Raw genomic sequence first — 19,680 nt, 5'->3', positions numbered from 1 at the left:
GCGCATGGCACGCGGGCACACACCGTGTCTCGGTTACTGCGCTGTGTCGCCGCGCCCTCAGCCCTTGGAACGACCCCTCGTTCCTACAGGCCGGTGTGCCTCTAGGACAGGCGTCCAGCCATGTTGTTGTTTCAACAGACGCTTCCAACACGGGTTGGGGGGCCGTGTGTCGCGGGCATGCGGCTGCGGGCCTCTGGAAGGGTGCCCAGCTGCATTGGCATATCAATCGCCTAGAGCTGTTGGCAGTGTTCCTCGCTCTCCACAGCTTTTTACCGGTGCTGGAGCGGCAACACGTGCTGGTCAGGACGGACAGTATGGCGGCGGCGGCGTATATCAACCGCATGGGGGGTATGCGCTCTCGCCGCATGTCTCAGCTCGCCCGCCGTCTGCTCCTCTAGAGTCACCCGCGGCTGAAATCGCTGCGCGCCATTCACGTCCCAGGCACGCTCAATCGTGCAGCCGATGCGCTCTCACGACAGCTGTTACGCCCTGGAGAATGGAGACTCCACCCCGAGTCTGTTCAGCTGATATGGGCGCGATTCGGGGAGGCCCAGATCGATCTGTTTGCTTCCCCCGAGAACGCTCACTGCCAGTTGTTTTTTTTTTTCCCTGACCGAGGGCTCTCTCGGCACGGATGCACTGGCCCACAGCTGGCCTCGGGGCATGCGCAAGTATGCGTTTCCCCCAGTGAGCCTGCTCGCGCAGTTTCTGTGCAAGGTCAGGGAGGACGAGGAACAGGTTCTGCTAGTTGCGCCCCTTTGGCCCAACCGGACCTGGATATCAGAGCTCTCACTCCTCGCGACGGCCCTCCCCTGGCGGATCCCTTTGAGAGAGGACCTACTCTCTCAGGGACAGGGCACCATCTGGCACCCTCGCCCCGATCTTTGGAACCTCCACGTGTGGTCCCTAGACGCGAGGAAGACTTAGGTAACCTACCGACTGCGGTGGTTAATACCATCACTCAGGCTAGAGCCCCCTCCACGAGGCGCGCCTACGCCCTGAAGTGGAGTCTATTCACTGAATGGTGCGTCTCTCGCAGAGAAGACCCCCGAAATTGCCAGATTAGTGTTGTGCTCTCTTTCCTTCAAGAGAAGTTGGACAGCAGGCTGTCGCCCTCCACTCTCAAGGTTTACGTGGCCGCACTCTCCGCTTATCATAGCGCGGTAGCTGGCCCTCGTTCTCACGAGTCTGCGATCCGATCCCTTTGAGCCACTCGAATCAGTATCTCTAAGATTTCTGTCCCTGAAGACAGCTCTGCTGGTTGCGTTGGCCTCCATCAAGAGGGTCGGGGACCTGGAGGCATTTTCGGTCAGTGACTCGTGCCTGGAATTCAGGCCGGATTACTCTCACGTCATCCTGAGACCCCGCCCCGGTTATGTGCCCAAGGTTCCTACCACCCCCTTTAGAGATCAGGTAGTGAACCTGCAAGCGCTGCCCCCGGAGGAGGCAGACCCAGCCCTTTCTTTACTTTGTCCAGTTCGCGCTCTGCGCATATATGTGGACCGTACTCAGAATTTTAGATCATCTGAGCAGCTCTTTGTCTGTTATGGCGGTCGGCAGCAGGGAAGTGCCGTATCGAAACAAAGATTATCCCACTGATTGTGGATGCCATTTCACTCGCTTATTCGAGTCGAGGTCAGCCGTGTCCCCCGGGAGTACGTGCACACTCCACTCTGAGCGTTGCATCCTCTTGGGCGCGTGCACGCGGCGCCTCTCTAACAGACATCTGTAGAGCTGCGGGCTGGGCGACACCCAACACATTTGCAAGGTTTTACAATCTGCGAGTGGAGCCGGTTTCCTCAAGGGTATTAGGTAACCCTTTGGTGATTGAGGAGACAACTCGGTAGGGTGTTGAAACACGCTTGCTGCGCCATTCTCCTTAACACGGAGGTACGTGCGCCTTTTTATCTGTCAGTAAAGTTCCCCGTCAGGTGAGCCCTGCAGATTCCTCCATGGCCCCCAGCACTGACTCAGCGGAGGAGTCACTTGCTGGCCCACTACGTTGTAGGTCTGCCCGCTGGTCAGCCCGCGTTTTGGGTATAGGTGCCTGCTATGCGTGATCCCCACTAGGCGATCCCATATGCTTATTCCGCCACGGTTAAGTCCCCCCCCTGGGCGGACCCGTGTCTTCCCTCTCCGCTAACCACTCTTTTGCTATGCGTACTCCCCCTTTTTAGGGCTAGTCCATATGTAAATTCTGCCATCTATCCCCCCCTTGGGTAACGGATGGCCTCCGCAGCGTCCTCCCTATCGGGATTGCACGCTTCCCAACGTACTGTCGTATTTCCTAGAATTATCTAGATGCTCACGACTTCCCAAAAAATATATCTAAATCCGTAAAACTTCTGTTGAAGTAGGATAAATTAGGGCCAGGGACACGTTGGAGGACCGCGCCCCCCATGATGTGGGTGCGTCACGCTTGCTTGACTATCTCCTCATCGGGGGTGTTGGTAAGGTGCAGTCATTATGGCGCTTTCCATACTTCTCCCATTCATGGCACTGAAGTTCCCCAACCGAAGGGGAACGTTCGAGGTTACAGAAGTAACCCTTCGTTCCCCGAGGAGGGGAACGGAAGTGCCATACTCCGTCGCCATAATGACTGTCCCTTAGCTGTTTGAAAGTCTCTTCAGCTTAAAAGGATGGCGTCTGCTGGCTTCAGGTGTGCTTATATGCTGAGATAATTGCAGATGCCGCACACCTGCGCAAGCTTACGCTGCCAATTAATTTCATTCATTGGCCCGTTCAATACTCTCCAGACAAGCGGCTTCTGATCCGAATCCTCCCATTCATGGCACTTCCGTTCCCCTCCTCGGGGAACGAAGGGTTACTTCTGTAACCTCGAACGTTTGCATGAATAATCAGACAAAGTAGATTTATATAATAAGAAAAAAATCAGTTTAAAATAAAAAAAAAATGACTGGAAAATAAAAATGTTGTTGTTGAATGTATTTCTTTCAGCTACTTAATTTATTTGAGGTTCTAAGCTTGAAAACTTGAATGTATAATTATGGTAGTTAAATACATAAGACCGGATTTAATTTAAATTTTCATAAAAAAATTGAAACAACTTAATTTTTTGAGTACTCAACTTAAAAAAAATAGAGTTTATGCTATGTAAAAATGTTGAATTGAAGAGGAAAAGGTAATTTGGCTAACATAATAAACTTTGTCTGAACTTCGTTTTCTTAGATGTTGTCATAACTTGGATAAAATGAATATATTGATGCAAACTGTTGCGTTATTTGTTTTTTGTTTGGTCTAAACAATATTTTATTGTGCACAAACTCCATAAAAAATGTTGAAGGCTTCTTTAGATAAAACTGCAAACTGTTTTCTTCAGTACATTCTTCTTCTTATTATTATTATTACTAATATTATTATTATTATTATTATTATTATTATTATTATTATTATTATATTTTTTATGAATCATATAACTGACTGCTTGCCTTAGTTCATCATACCTAGTCATTGGATTTACCTGTAAATTCCCCTATACAGTGCAATGCATGTAAAGCTTAATTTATATGATGTAGACCAGCTCTGGACGTTGGCATGTTTTGATTAGTAAAAGACAAGACCTCACCTTTCATGGAGGGTAAACGAAAGGAGAAGGAAACACACAAACACACACACACACACACACACACACACACACACACACACACACACACACACACACACACACGGATTTAAAATGGGAGAAAGCAGCATCACATTACCAGCACATAGCGATTCCCCATCCAGGCCTGTCCTGCATGATGTACGTAACACAGCCGTATCTTCCCCCAGCAGAGCTCTGATTGTTTTGATACTTTTATTAACGTGTCCTCAATCATAAATCACCAGCAGAGGCTGCAGCAAACCTCAGCTCTGCATCAGATTACAGGTGAAAGACAAAGTTCTCTTCACTGCTTAACCCACAACACCCGAGAGGTGACTCGCTAATATTTAATGCGCAAATATACAGAGAAAAACTCACTCGATTAAATTGTAATCCATCACGTTTTTTATATATATATATATATATATATATGGATACAACTATATAAAAATGCGCTGAGTTGAGGAGTATTTTTTTGTGTGTCTGCGATGATTCAGTGACATGGATGCCCTCCGAGCTTCATCTGTTTTTATCAAACCGGGAGACAAAACCAAGGGGACAGGCTGCACGGTCTTTCTGCAACGTCAGGCCTCAGTGTCATATTGCTTTAAATGACCTCTACGGACATCAGCCCCTGTTACTGAGGATCTCCTGATGGTATCTGGGCAAACCGCACTTCATTTTACTACTGTTCAAAAATCGCAGTGGTGCATCTATTTGCATTACAATAAAACCACATTGTTGAGTTCAACTGGAAATCACTTGTATGGTGCACGAGAGTCCTGCAATAATGTTTTAAATTTTGATGGTGCAGCCTTCTGGCTATTTTGGTGAAAAAAAAGTTATAATAGTATTGTATAATATAATCTTTAGTCATCAGTGCAATATACATTTTTAAAAACAAATCAATAAAAGCATAAAAATCTATCTATATCAATTGATATTTAATTAGAATCCATTTGGTGATTAAAAGTTTTCACAAGTGGTTCTCACAAATCAAGACTAAAGTCAATCTGAGGATGCTGGACCATAGCGCTGTGTATGAGTGTAATAACAAGCAAAAAAAGAAAACAAAGCACAACGACATTTCATAGGTGAGTTAGTTTATTTGCGGTTTTGTATGTTACAGACTTTTGTGCTAAAGAAGTATTGATGAAAATGCAATCACTTACAGCACCAACTCACACTGAATACTAGGCTTATGCTAATTTTGTTGAATAAAATAAGCAAACAATGAAAATGAAATGTGACAACAAGATGCTGCGGTGCTAGAAACATGTATTATTGTCATACCTGCAAACACTCCCGTTTTTCCAGAGAAGTCTCCCGTATTTCAGACCAGTCTCCGGCCACCCTCCCGTTTTGTTACTTATTCCGGAAAACCCTCTTAATTTCATTTCGTGTGGAAATTTTCGTTTTTGGGTGAACTAACCCTTTAACTACTTTTTTTTTTTTTTTGGTTTGTGTTTGTTTCTTCGAAGTGGTCTTAAATTAAATATCTGCTGTTTGTCTTATGAGAATGTTATCCTCTAAAGCCTCAATGTATGTTTTCAATGTCATCATATTTTTATGACAGCCTAAATGTGATGAAACAAAACAAACTTAAACAAAGTGAAGTTGTGATTCAGTCTGCTTTGGGGACCCCTGATTATCAAGGACTAAGTCAGAAGAAAATGAATGAATCAATCAATGAATCAATCAATGAACTAAATTAAATTATGAATTTCAAAATGACAATCTTTTGCAATAATAACAACAACAATAGAAAAAATATCATATGAAGTTTAACCTCACTCTAATTTAAACACATATGGAGCAGCTAATCAGGGTTTATTGGATTTCTAGTCACTTCCAGGCAAATGTGTTGGGAAAGATTGAAGCTAAAATCAACAGTTTATTGTCCTCTAGGTGCAACACTTTTCACCCCTGCTCTGCCTTGATGCAGTATTGACCCATTTCATGAGTGGAATGGTAAGGTACACTTTTATGGTTGTTCATACTGTCAAAAGTTACCTAAAAGTGAATTGAATCGGACCACTTTTTAGGTATGCTTTTGAAAGGGTACCTAGCATAACAAAAGGGTACCAAAAGCAGGAGCAACTCGAGCAGTAAAACACTATTGGTTTACTGAGATATGTCACTAGCTTGTGCGCAAGCCAGGAGAATAAAAATCAAAGGAAGCGCCATTTTTAAATTCACAGCAGAGACATTACACTGTAATAATATATACAAATAATAACAATCCATGTTTGACCTGAGCTCAAATATCATTTTGATAAACAGCCACAAAGCCAAGAAGAAAAGCAGAAGCTACCCTGTGCTCCAGGCTGTCTAATGCGAAAGCGGTGTCTCGTTTGCGTCTATATTTGAAATAACAAACTTTGAGCTGATGATTATAACATGCACATGATTATTGAAGTGCTTCTGACACTTGGTCCTTTCAGAAACGTTCAAACGCGAGAGTGACATGTGAATAAGCAAAGGAGAAGCTTGAAAAACAAAGGAGCAAATGATTCTTTCAGCAACTTAAAACATGCAAAATCGCCATGTTCAATTAGTATCATCACCTTTTGGACTATTATGAACTGGTTTTCTATCAAATACAATGTTAATTAAATTTTTACATCAACAGAAATTTGTCTTACACCCCCAATCATGGAGCAGTTCAGCAGTCAAATCAAATAAAGATTTAGTTTTAAAATAAGATTATTTTCTATTAATTATTTTTAGTTGTAAATTCATTTTAAGAAAACGAATCATTTAAAATGTGGACATTGCATTAAGATAAAACCTTGAAAAGGAGATATAAGAGAAAAATGTTTAATGTTTTAAATGTTTGTTTAAAAGTACATAGGTTGCATTTTAAGACTGTAGGGCTCTAAGGCTGGAATGGCTCCTAAATCACTAAACCCGCCCCTGTATGTTGTACTGTATGCTGTTTTTGAACCCAAATTAGGACTAAATGTATGCTGTGTGTAGTTTTATTTTTTTGTAATTGGTAACATATCAGAAACTGGGAGCTGTATGTTATCATATATGTTGCATTTATTTATTTTATATAATTGCAGACGTCACAGTAGGTTTCAAACATTTCACACATGCAGATCCTTGATCGGCAGTTATAATCAAATCATGGTCATAGAAAGATTAGTAATGAACATTTATACATGAGTATTTATGTGAATAAAGCATCTGTTTTATGAGAAGTGCTTCTCAAATGACCCATACTTTGACATTTCCTCGAGCAAGAGTGACGTTTACTGAATCTTTCTGTTGTTACACCATTGGTACCCATTTGGCAGTGGAAACGCAAGTCTGATAAAGGTGACCCATACCGATCCATATCGTACCATACTGTACCACTCAGTGGAAATGGGCATATGTGTAGCTCCAGCTTTACTTCTAAATACAAGATCTAAAACATGTCAGAACACAATTCTGTGTTACTTTAAGCCAATCTAACATTATCTATAAAGTACATGGTTTCATTTTACAGCGGTTCAATCCAACACACTAAACTGTCCACATGTCTCATAGTGCCTAGATACAATCTGTAATTCTTTTAACTCTGGGCAGCGCAGACATGCTATCATTGTAGTAATAGCATTGCCACACAAGCTCATATGCTTCTCTCTTCAAACAGGCCTTGGGTAATTTGTTTAATTTACTCACACTGGACAGAGGGCTGAGAACAGACTGCTGGAAATATCACGTTGCCTTTCATTTGCATATATCACGCAACAATATGCCACACACGTCACAGTAAAAGGTCAATAATGATGATTTTCCAGCCTTTCAAACATGCACACATTAACAGAGATAATTACACACATTTAACACTTTTACAATAATAGTTTCGAATGGCGAGTCCAGTTATCAGAGTCATCCTTTTTTAACTTTTTAAGACACACAGAATGTTACTTCCTCCAATATTGATTGATTTATCTAGCTAGCTAGCTGTATTAATGAATGCCAGGCCAGAAGTTGGGGATGTTAGCTTGTAAGGATACAATTTGAGTATGTGCATATGCATTTAATTGGCAATGGGAAAATAAACATTGTTTTAGGACTTCCAATTCATCTTCTATGGAGGAAATGACTAGGAATAACAAACGACATTATTGGTCATACTACATGCTCTACACTTACTGTAAATATAAAAATAAAATAATAAGGAAACGCCAGTCTGCAACATTAAGCAACATAACCATGTTTATAACTAAAATCCAATGAATATGGAAGTCTCAAGACAATTTGGTTTTAATGGCTGTGCCTGCTCTTACATGAAAAAAATAAGGTGAAAACAGTTCTTTAGTTCACCATTGTTGTTTTGATTATTCTTGCACATGACTGAGCATGTATTATGTACTATCTGCATGTTTTGGGAGTAACATTGGTTGTAAAATGTTGTCATTTCTATAAATCACCAAATGGTGTGCGCATAGAACAGCATTCAATTCAGTTCAATTCAGCTTTATTTGTATAGCGCTTTTACAATGTAGATTGTGTCAAAGCAGCTTCACATAAATGGTCATAGTAACTGGAACAGTGTAGTTCAGTTTTTAGTGTTTAAGTTCAGTTCAGTTCAGTTTAGCTCAGTTCAGTGTGATTTAAAATCACTACTGAGAGTTCAAACACTGAAGAGCAAATTCCTCGATGCGTAGCTCTACCAATCCTGAACCATGTGAGCCAGTGGCGACAGCGGAGAGGGAAAAAAAAAAAACTGCACCTGATAGGAGTTAAGAAAAAAAACCTTGAGAGAACCACACTCAGTTGGGCACGACCATTTTAATTTCTCCACTGACCAAAAGTCTTGTGCAGAGCTTCAGTCACCGTGGTGGAGGCTGGAAGATGGCCTCAGCGAAGACTCGTCTGTCCCTGGAGCGTCGCTGGAATCAGACTCATGTTCTCCACTCCCCATGACCATCAGCGCAGCAGCAGCTCAGGATATGGCCTGGTCCCGGATATGGAAGCCTTGGGATCATCTCGTCGCTGGTCTTGGATACAATCAGTGACTCTGCATAATCTAAGGGATTATCTTGGGATGAGTATCCCCAGGTGAAAATAGAGAATAAAGAGAATAATTAGCATAGCTGCTGTTCATAGTGTATATAAGCAAGATGCAGAAGCCTGTGTGGAACCCACTAGGTGATGCATTGAGTGTATGCTTTACTAATCAGATAGGTCTTTAATCTAGTTTTGAACTGGGAGAGTGTGTCTGAGCCTCGGACGATATCAGGAAGGCTATTCCAGAGTGTAGGAGCCATGAAAGAGAAGGCTCAACCTCCTTTACTCGATTTTGCTATTCTAGGTACTACCAGAAGCCCTGAGTTTTGAGATCTTAAAGAGCGAGTTGGATTGTAGCGAGACAGAAGGTTGGTTAAGCACTAATGTGTGAATTAACAACCACAATTAGCTGCAGATTATAAATGACCATTTAGAATTGTCACTGAGAAGGATACCATGACTATTACACATACATACGCAATCAAACACAGTTCAACAACAGATAAAAACATATAGATGGATCTGTGTAATGCTTTAGACCAGGGATGTCATAACTCGGTCCTGAAGGGCCAGTGTTCTGCATATTTTAGTTCCAACCCTGATTAAACACACCTGAACCTGCTAATCAAGCTTATTAGAAACTTCCAGACACGTGTGTTTAAGGAAGTTGGAACTGAACTGTGCAGGACACTGGCCCTCCAGAGCCGGGTTTGGATACCCCTGCTGTAGGCCTACACACACACGCAATTATATTACAATGCTATAGAGTTTTTAAATCTTACTTTCATACATTGTGTTATATGTTGTACACATTATAATACTTACAACTCTTTGTTAAAAATATAGTGAACTGATTAAAAGGGAGACGCGGTGGAACAGTAGGTAGTGCTGTCGCATCACAGCCAGAAAATCGCTGGTTCAAGCCTCGGCTGGGTCACTTGGTATTTCTGTGAGATTGCATGTTCTCCCCATGTTGGCAATGGTTTCCTACGGGTACTGCAGTTTCCCCCACAGTCCAAACACGTGCTATAGGTGAATTGTCCAAGCTAAGTTGTCTGGAGTGTATGTGTGTGAATGAGTATGTGGTTATTTCCCAGTGATGGATTGCAGCTGTAAGGGCATCCGCTGTGTAAAACATATTCTGGATAAGTTAGTGGTTCATTCTGCTGTGGCAACCCATGATTAAAGGGACTAGGCTGAAAAGAAAATTAATGAATGTTTCCAAATCTGTTTAACTGAACAAACTTAATTTAGGACTAAATGTATGCTGTGTGTAGTTTTATTTTTTTGTAATTGGTAACATATCAGAAACTGGGAGCTGTATGTTATCATATATGTTGCATTTATTTATTTTATATAATTGCAGACGTCACAGTAGGTTTCAAACATTTCACACAGCTACTTAATTTTTGTAAATATTGTGTTGTTTATTTATTTATTTTTTTGTTAGAATATGTTTATGTTTGTTTCCCATCCACCGCTGCAAATCTAACAAGAGCTATATATAGAAGAAATTCTGTAAATCAGGGAAAATATTTTCTGTTTCTTTTTGTTTCTTGGCAAAAACAACACAACATGGATTTGATTATTCAAAACTTTAAAGTGTTACAAAAATCGACTTTTAGAAATAAATCTATACTGAGAAATATTCCCTTGAGTTAAAAGCGCGAGACAATTATCTCTGATTCTTCCCCATAAGGAATGCATTCAGAAGTCGTGTTCATTTGTCATGTCAAAAAGACTCTTTCATTCCGCATCCCGTAGAAGCCAATTATCCAAACCTTTTTGGTGTGAAATGACATTGTAAACAGAGGGCATAAACAGGGCTTTCTTTATTTAACTATAAACCATTGTGTGGGTTTTACAGATACCTTAGCGGATCTTTCATCCTTCTGACTTTGTTTTTCAGAGATCTGGGGAGCTTGTCTGAGAGGATCTTCAAACATGTCAAACAGAATGATGGGATGCTCTTTAGAAAATCACTCACTTTATTTTAGTGCTGCGAGGAGGCTTTTTTTTTTTTTTTTTTTGCTGTCAAGCCAAGCGGCGGGTCATTTGCCTGAGATAGCCACAGGGTTTTACACATCAAATGCAAATGCTATCTGGCTTTTGTTTAATCCGCCTCATCAGGTAGCAGAGTGCAGTGCAGATCAAAAATCCCCCACTGCCCTGGACATTTGGCACCAAAGACCCTCTGCCAAATCTGCAGCGGAGCTTCAAAGCGACCTGCTACGTCACCTGTGGTTTAAACACAGTGTGTTTGTCCACCTGGACCACGCAGGCTGTGTCGAGGCTGCCCGATCTGTTTATCACTGATAAACCGGGCTAATTAGTCTTTAATGACTAGAGTTTTCTACTTTGAATATTTAAAGCGAGACACTGCAGGTGAATAGGAAGAGGAAAAAGTTTAGTAAACTAACTTCAAAGAAAAACCCATTTAATTTTTTTAAATTTTTTTCCCAAAAACAACTATATTTTTTACTTGTCTAGAATATGCTTCTTGATTTAGAAATGTTTAGATATTTGCACTAAAACAAGACAAAAAAAAGTTTATTTTGAAGCATGTTTATTTGTTAGTTTGTGTTAAATGTGTGTAAAACGATAAATTGGTTTATTAAACATGCTTTTATTTCTAGCACATAGATCTGAATGTTGGATGAGGTCAGGTTTAATATGATTTTTGTTATGTTTGGTATGAAAACATCCTGAAATAAAACTTTTTTTTTGTTTGCTTAAATCTGTTAATCAACCTCAAAAATACTAAATTGTTTAAGGAAATTAGAGGATTTCAACTCATTAACTGCTAAGTTCATAAATGATGTCACTGATTTGGTGAAGAAAATAAAACACAAAAACAAAGACTTTTTTATTTACTCTGTGTAGTTCTGAAAGCTGAGATGCATGTTTTGATTTTCTCAGACATATCAAGGTAAGTGCGTAAAGGTCACTCTCACACACTCACAGACACGCATACACATACAACAGGGAAAACTACAAACAATTAAAAACACATGACTATATGTTGTGATGGATTTGCAATCAAAAATGTGGCTATAATGGAAGTCAAAGGGGTAAAAACAGCCACCAGTATATTAGGAAAAACAAAAATAATAATAAATCAAAAACAATGCATTAAAGGCAATGTTATTTTACATGTCCAAGACTTTGATAAAAGGTAAAAAAAAATCCAGTCCACATTTACTATTAATAGTGAAAATATGTCATTTTATGTTTTTTTTCACCAATTCAGTGATATCATTTATGAATTTAGCCATTAAAGATTTAAAATTATGTACATTTCTAAGCAATTTAATAGTTTTAATCATGACTGATGTCGATTAACAGATTTATGCACAAACATTTGGAAAATATTAATATAAAAATAAATAAATAAATATATATATATATATATATATATACACACACACACACACACACACACACACACACACACACATATATACACACACACACACACACACACACACACACACACATATATATACACACACACACACACACACACTTACGTATATATATATATATATATATATATATATATATATATATATATATATATATATATATATATATATATATATATATATTTTTTTTTATTTATTTATTTATTTTTTTTTTAATATGCAAATTATATATATTTATATACAAATTATACGAAATTATATGAAAACATGTACCAAATTATATATATATATATATATATATATATATATATATATATATATATATATATATATATATATATATATATATATACATATATAATTTGGTACATGTTTTCATATAATTTCGTATAATTTGTCACCAAAAATCCTTCCGCTAGCTGAAACTCAGAAAAAAAGCTGTGGATGAAAACATCCCCAACAGTACATAAAGGTTAAGAAAATAATAATTAGATTTTTCAGTACAGTGAAATGTTGTATATACGTAGTTGAGTAAATTAAGAACAAATCTTACTGTAAAAACCTTCAGAATACAGATTAATACAGTAAATAAAACTGTGCTGCTTAAATCAAGATTTGTGGCTCAATGGAGGAGGAAAAAGCCAAAGTGTTTCAAAAGAACACAAATAATATTTTGTTTGATTTTCTTTAAAAAAAAGAAAACTATAAAAAGTGCCACGCAATCTCAAAAATCTGTATCTTGCTTTAAGCTGTTTTTCGTATCATTGATAATTTAGTAAAAACACTTACTTGTATTATTGTCATGAATGTTTTATGCATAGATATTTGTTTCATTAGCGAACTTCATTATCTTCATTCCAGCAGTCTTTCATTTGACTTGTTAAAGTTGGCTTAGCAATGTTATTCACAACCTATATTACTTTCATAATGTGATATATGTTAGTGTGAAACAGGAAGGTGAATGGGAAGTAAATGTAAGGGTGTGATTACACTCCTAAATGGACTGATAAAATGTATATGAATATGTATATACTGCATATAGGCTCTAAAATGAACACTGAGTTCACTAATCCCAAGCTGTTAGTGTGAGTCCCTTATGATGTTTTAATGGCAATGTTTTTAATCTGTTGTCAAAAGAAAGGCTTTTCAAAACAGAAGTTGACGTTTGCCACAAATAATAAATGGCTTAATATTTGAATGGAAAATACAGGAGAAAAAAATGCAAATCAGAACATTTTTGCATAACAAATTTGATTGAGTTAAGTAGAAATTAGAAATGACAAAATAATGAAAAGAAGAGAAAAGGAAACAAGCGGTTCTGTGCATGTCGTGCGAGAGATTGCCATCGGTGGGTTAACAGCTAGTTATGATGTCTGAGCTCATCCAAGACCCAAGCTGATTACATATTTGACCTGCGGTTTAATGGTGAGAGCATTTTTGTTACGTTTCCAAGAGGAGAGTCTGCACTCCATGGAAATTGAAAAGCACTTGACCAGTTTATCTCAGCAGTAATGGAGGAGAATGACAATGCAGGTCATCCTGAAAAAAATAATAAAGACTGGCCAAAACACAATACATATCAAGCACAAACAAGCTGTTCATGTTTGATTTCATTATGAGTCCAACAAATTACACTGTCTGCTGCAGGACACACTTCACCTCAGGCAGTTTGGGCTTATTAGGTTGATTGCTCAAAATCACATGATATGCTGTATTGAAATGAGGGTATTGTTTTCGGAGACCGATTGCATGTTGGCTAATAATTTAAGGACTTTAATGTTCTAAAACATTTCTAATGGATTGCCTAAAAAAAAAACAAAAAAAAAAACAATTTAAATCATTTATTCAGTTAACATAATTCAATATGCAGCAATGGATAATGTATGGTTAATTAAGTTATATATTGTATGTATATATATATATATATATATATATATATATATATATATATATATATATATATATATATATATATATATATATATATATATATATATATATATATATATATATTGTATTTTTTAATTTTTATTTAACAGTTTGCAGCAATAAATTTCGATATTTCATTAAGATGATTTTGTTTTTAATTAATCAGTTGTATTTTTTATTTACTTATTAATATGATTTGTTAATTAAAAATGTAAATTTTTTTTGCGTTTTTCAACAATTGATCTGAATAATAACAACTTTAACTTTGCCATTTCTGAAGTGTTTTTCTGAAAAAAAAAAAAAAGTTTTTAGCATATATTTATACAGTGCTCAGTACACCCCCCACATATCTTTTATTTAATTTTTTTTTTTCTATAGGATGCTTTACAATATTATATTTGTGCATGTACATTAGATTAGTCAGTACTGAAGTCAAGTCTGGAGCTAATCTAACTAAATCACTAACAATAATGGTTCAAAAATTAGTAGACCAAATCTTCCAAAAACTTTTGCAAGATTTTCCATGATTTTAAGTATATAAATACATTTTATTTTATATTACCCAGTATACATTACCCTTATTCACTGAGAAATGGATAATAATATTCATTTTCAAAATATGGTCTACTATGCTGAGCACTGTACGTATAAAGAGTTTAGATGCAAAAACCTCTAAATACCATTTGATATTTCTCCAACACCTGTTTTACGGTTTAAGTGAAGAATACGTTCTTTTTTGTTGCCTTTAAAGTGAAATAACTGAATTTTTTAGGAGAATTTCTGAAGAAAATTTTAGACGGCATTTAGAGTGTTTTGCACCTGAACTCTTAATTTGATGTATATAACAAATAAATAAATGTATACAATTTAAAATAGTAAAATAGTTTTGGATACTATATATATATATATATATATATATATATATATATATATATATATATATATATATATATATATATATATATATATATATATATATATATATATATATATATATAAGTAGTTTTTAAAGAAAACCAAAAAAAAAAAAAAAACTACAGGAACAACAACAACAACAAAAAAAAATTGTTAAAGGTGACCATTAGCCACATTAAGATTATTATTATTTATTATAGCTGTTATGATTGGCTACAGAACATACCATAGTTGTTCAATGAGTTGCCTAATTAAAAAGAATATATATAAAATATAAAATAATAATATAAGAAATTATATAAAATAATAATTCAAATGTACCAGAAGGGCTTATAGTTTTTTTTTTCAATAGATAAAGTTATTTCTAATATTAGCATTATGCTGTCCATGATCTCGAATATTGACATGTCACTTCAAAATGACATGAAAATATCTGTTCTTCTATGTGAGGACATGCAGGAGGTTGAGGGCCTGGTTGTTTTATTCAGAAACAGTTAGCTTAACTCTAGATAAATGGCAGAGGGCTCTGACTGCTCCTGCGCTTTTAGATGGGGACATGTGACCTTTTCATTTGGCATTTGTGCCAGTGCCCTGCTGGAGAACACGGCTGTCATACAGGCATCCATGAAGAGGGTGGCAGTGCCGTGGTCTGCTGTGCCATGTGGAGACCCAGATGTAGCAGGCAGAGTAATCCACGCTCACACATTCATGAAAGTGCCCATCTGGCCCTTTATGTGCACTAAAGCCCTGGGTGAAAACACACGCAAGGAGACCCTGATCATGATAGTGGCACTGCTGCGCCATTTACTGACCTCTAGAACATGTAAGATCACTTTCTGATGGAAGTCAGTATATACAGCAAGACTAAATCACATATGAATAAACATGCTTGAATATGTACTGTACACACACTCACTGACACTTGATTAGTTATACCTGTTTAAAAGCTCATTAAAGACACTATCTAATTGGCTAATTGTTACAGCAGCTCAATGCATTGAGGCATATGGTCTAAAGAATGTTGAAATGTGGACAAATGTGGACAAACCAGGACATTGGGTTAAAAACTCTATAAAATAATTTTCATTAGTTTGTGCATATTTTACTCAAAGTTGAGTTAGAGAGTGTGGACATGGTCAAGACATTTTGCTAAAGTTGAAACAAACAAACAAACAAACAAACAAACAAACAAACAAACAAACAATAAATACATAAATAAACAAATAAATAAATACATTCATAAATACATAAATAAAAAAAAAAATAAATAAATAAATAAATACTGTACATATTGGATTAACTGTATTTTACTGCAAATAAACATACTTTCATGATAACCAATGTGAATTAGCTTAAAGTGAACTAAAGATTACTTTGAAGGGGGCTTTAAAAGGATCAGCTCTTTAAATCAGAACAAACAAATCGTCTAGCGATCGTTCAAATGGACAGTTGACTTCAACTACGGCTATTGCTATCAACAAAAAATAAATAAAAAATAAAAAATAAAAACATTTATGTTTAAGCAAAACAAGATCAAAGTTTAAGACATTAGATTCAAAAATATGCACAGGCACCTTTCTTTATAAACTTTATTGTCTAATCTAACAGAAACTAATATCTAACACATACACACATTCATACAGGTTGTAGAGAAAAGAAAAGGACGACAAATAAGAGTTTAACCCTCTACCGCACGCATTATGATAAACATGTAAAAAAAATAATTATAATAATAATATTTGACTGTTTTTCTTTTCTTAAAATGACTTAACTTGAAGTGCTGTAAAAAAGAATACGTAAAAATAAATATTTTTTTTAACGTCCAACAGTAGATCTACCTTAGAAATTTCAAATCAAAAACTTTCCTTATATGTATATATATATATATATATATATATATATATATATATATATATATATATATATATATATATATATATATATATTTTTTTTTTTTTTTTTTTTTTTTAATAACTTATTTGGTGTTGCAACATTATGAGCTTTAACACAGAACTTACTAGATGATTTTATACATACTTTACCACAACTCACATTCCAACAGCTTTCATTTTATCTATTCTTTTTTTGCTGAATATTATTGAAAACAATCATAATATTGTATTATATATATACAACATACAGTAAATATAAATATTTTCTCCAGTAAATATTATAACAAATAAATAGCAAGTCTACTATATCCAGATGCATCAGAATAATGAAAGAAAAGAAAAAAAAAGAAAGAAAAGAATCGAAAGAAAGGAATATCTGAACTGTCTGATTAACCTTTTTTTGCCAGGGTCCAAATCTCTTCACTGGACCCGAAGGAAAGTTGTCCTGAGCTTAATTTATTAAGTTATTTAACGCAGAGTTAAACGCAGAGTTAGGACTCACCATATTAAAATTATGTAGTCAACAATTTTCAGTCACTTAAAACATCACCATGATCTGGAAAATATCTTACAGTAAAGTTTTGCAACCCAAGCATGATTCACTTATTTAAATTCAATTACATTTTTCTGTTATGAAATAAACTTACGTTTCACCAGATCCTCTCATTTAAGCCCTCGGTTTACCCGCGGTGCAGTTGTTCTAAGTTTAGTTAAGTCACAGCAGGTTGTCATGTACTGTTTGTGTTTGGTTTACTGAATCACACATGCGCAGTATTAGCGGTTATGTTGACCGCTTCTCAATTTCATCTCAGTGTAACATTATTGTTATAATAACTGAATAAGAGTATATATTGGATTATTTACAGTTAGAGGGGGGTATTAGGCTTGTTAAAAAGTAAGTAGTTGGTGGATAAGTGCTTACTAAAGACGCAAATCGTTTCAAATGATTCAGTTCGATAAGGTGAACTAGAACAACCGGTTCACTTAGAAGGTCCAGTTAAAAAGATTCATTCGCGATCACGATATAGAGATAAAATATATTATTGGGCAAAACATGTTAAAAGTCTGTTTACTGTTAATAGTTTTAAATCTCCGTATTTAATGCTATTACCATACTGTTTTCATATCCACACGTTTTTGTCACGGGAGCAACAGCGAGGATGACTGGAGAAGAACCGGCTCTATCTGGCCAATGGCAGCAGGACTACAGACTCTGAGGTGCCGTACGGGTCAAACATCTGCAGAGCGGAGTAAATAGATTTACTTCTAAAAGGCATTCAGTAAAATTATGTATTAAATACTATTACAAAGATGAAACAAAGGAGGTTTAATATAATAATTTTAGTTAGTTTAGTTTTGTAAGTACACAATACAGATTCAGTTTGTTCTAGTTTTTTGAAAAACTGTTTTTTTATTTTTATTTCAGTTAAGACAATTATTTTACATTTTAGTTTAAGGTTTTTTTTTTCCATTCGTTTTCGTTAACTATAATAACCTTGGTCCATTCTAAGCAAGCATTCCTTTCGTGTCTTAAATATCTTTGGAATTGTATTACACACTGATCATCCAGTCTTTTCTGGGTAGGAGAGATTAACTGCGTATAATTTGTTGAATAAAGCAAAGTAATTATGTGTCTGATCGGCCACATCCATAACACCAGTAATTTATCCTGTGCAGATCACTCGAGACCTACACATCAGCCACTAGATGAAATAGAATTCCCAGATGTCTCACACACCAGTTCCTGATTCCGCCTGATTACACACACAACTGGAAGCTCATGATGAACTGATTGGTAGAACTATAAAGACACCTCATTCCCACACACTATTTGCTAAGTCTTGGTAACTGTAAGTGAGCATTTCCTGGTGTTGTCTTTGTCTTACCATTCATGGTTTTGGACCCTTGGTTGTTTTACTGTTTATGTTGTTTTGCTACCTGCCTTGACCATTCACCTTTTATACTGACCATTCTCTGGTTTATCTGTAATGATGGTGAAATGAAGCTTTCTGAACCAGTGAACATTCGACTCAATTGTATTAAAAAAAGGTTTATTACTCAAAGTTTTTCAAAGTAGAACCTGACGAGGACCTCTGTTGGTGAAAGTATGGGAAAGCACTGTGTTGCAAAAATGTCAAATGTTCACAACTGACCAACTCATTCATGTAGCAATAGAACAAAAATAATATAAATAAATTACTCATTTACTGTAGCTTTTTTACATGTAAGATATGTTACATTACACCAGTGATGACTGTAGTAAAATCCAAGGTATTCAAAATTATTTACATTTATTGTATTTAAATCGCTACACCCACACAGTCGTTCCTAGCAGGGATTGAACTGGCGATTCCTGCACAGGAGGCGAATGCTCCGTTACACACTATACTACAATATGCAGTGGCCTTCTTTAAAAATAGCTGTAAATAATACACTAATACACTTTAGTATGGTTTAAAAGCTTTTTATTATAAATGAATATTGTATTTTAGTTGGTGCGAAGACCGGTTGAGTTCTTTGAAACACTAGAAATGAATGTAATCAATGCCTTATCTCTATTTATCTCTAAACTAACCTACAAGGGTGTTTAAACCATTGAATCAAAAATCAAAAACATTTATTTGAATGATCTTTTTTGATACATGCTTTGATCCCTTGTTTCACAACATCACATCATTAATTATATGCATGCTCCTGTCTGTCCCTGTGATAACCTTGCCTGTACAACCGTTCTAAGGTGCGTTTCTGAAAACCATCGTTAACCAATTATGGTCACAAGTTCTGTCATTACAAACATAGTTCATTTAGAACATTCTATCATTCAAACTTGAATTTATATATATATATATATATATATATATATATATATATATATATATATATATATATATATATATATATATATATA

At 36.2% G+C, this 19,680-nt stretch overlaps 1 protein-coding gene and 1 long non-coding RNA gene across 2 annotated transcripts in view; one reads left to right on the top strand and one right to left on the bottom strand.

Annotated features, from left to right (window-relative positions):
* LOC141386280 (uncharacterized) overlaps window positions 1-11,987 on the top strand; it is a 48,449-nt gene extending 36,462 nt beyond the window's left edge. Inside the window, exon 3 of the long non-coding RNA XR_012407968.1 lies at window positions 10,521-11,987. This is a non-coding gene — a long non-coding RNA (uncharacterized lncRNA). The remainder of the gene's footprint in view (window positions 1-10,520) is intronic.
* Window positions 1-19,680, bottom strand: part of kyat3.2 (kynurenine aminotransferase 3, tandem duplicate 2) — an 808,856-nt gene that overhangs the window by 208,652 nt on the left and 580,524 nt on the right. The gene's annotated exons all lie outside the window — the stretch shown is intronic.

The sequence above is a fragment of the Danio rerio genome, chromosome 6 (assembly GCF_049306965.1).
Source record: "Danio rerio strain Tuebingen ecotype United States chromosome 6, GRCz12tu, whole genome shotgun sequence".
Classification (NCBI taxonomy): Eukaryota; Metazoa; Chordata; class Actinopteri; order Cypriniformes; family Danionidae; genus Danio; species Danio rerio.
The sequence above is the reverse complement of the archived record's forward strand: the minus strand, read 5'-3'. Positions and strand labels throughout refer to the sequence as shown.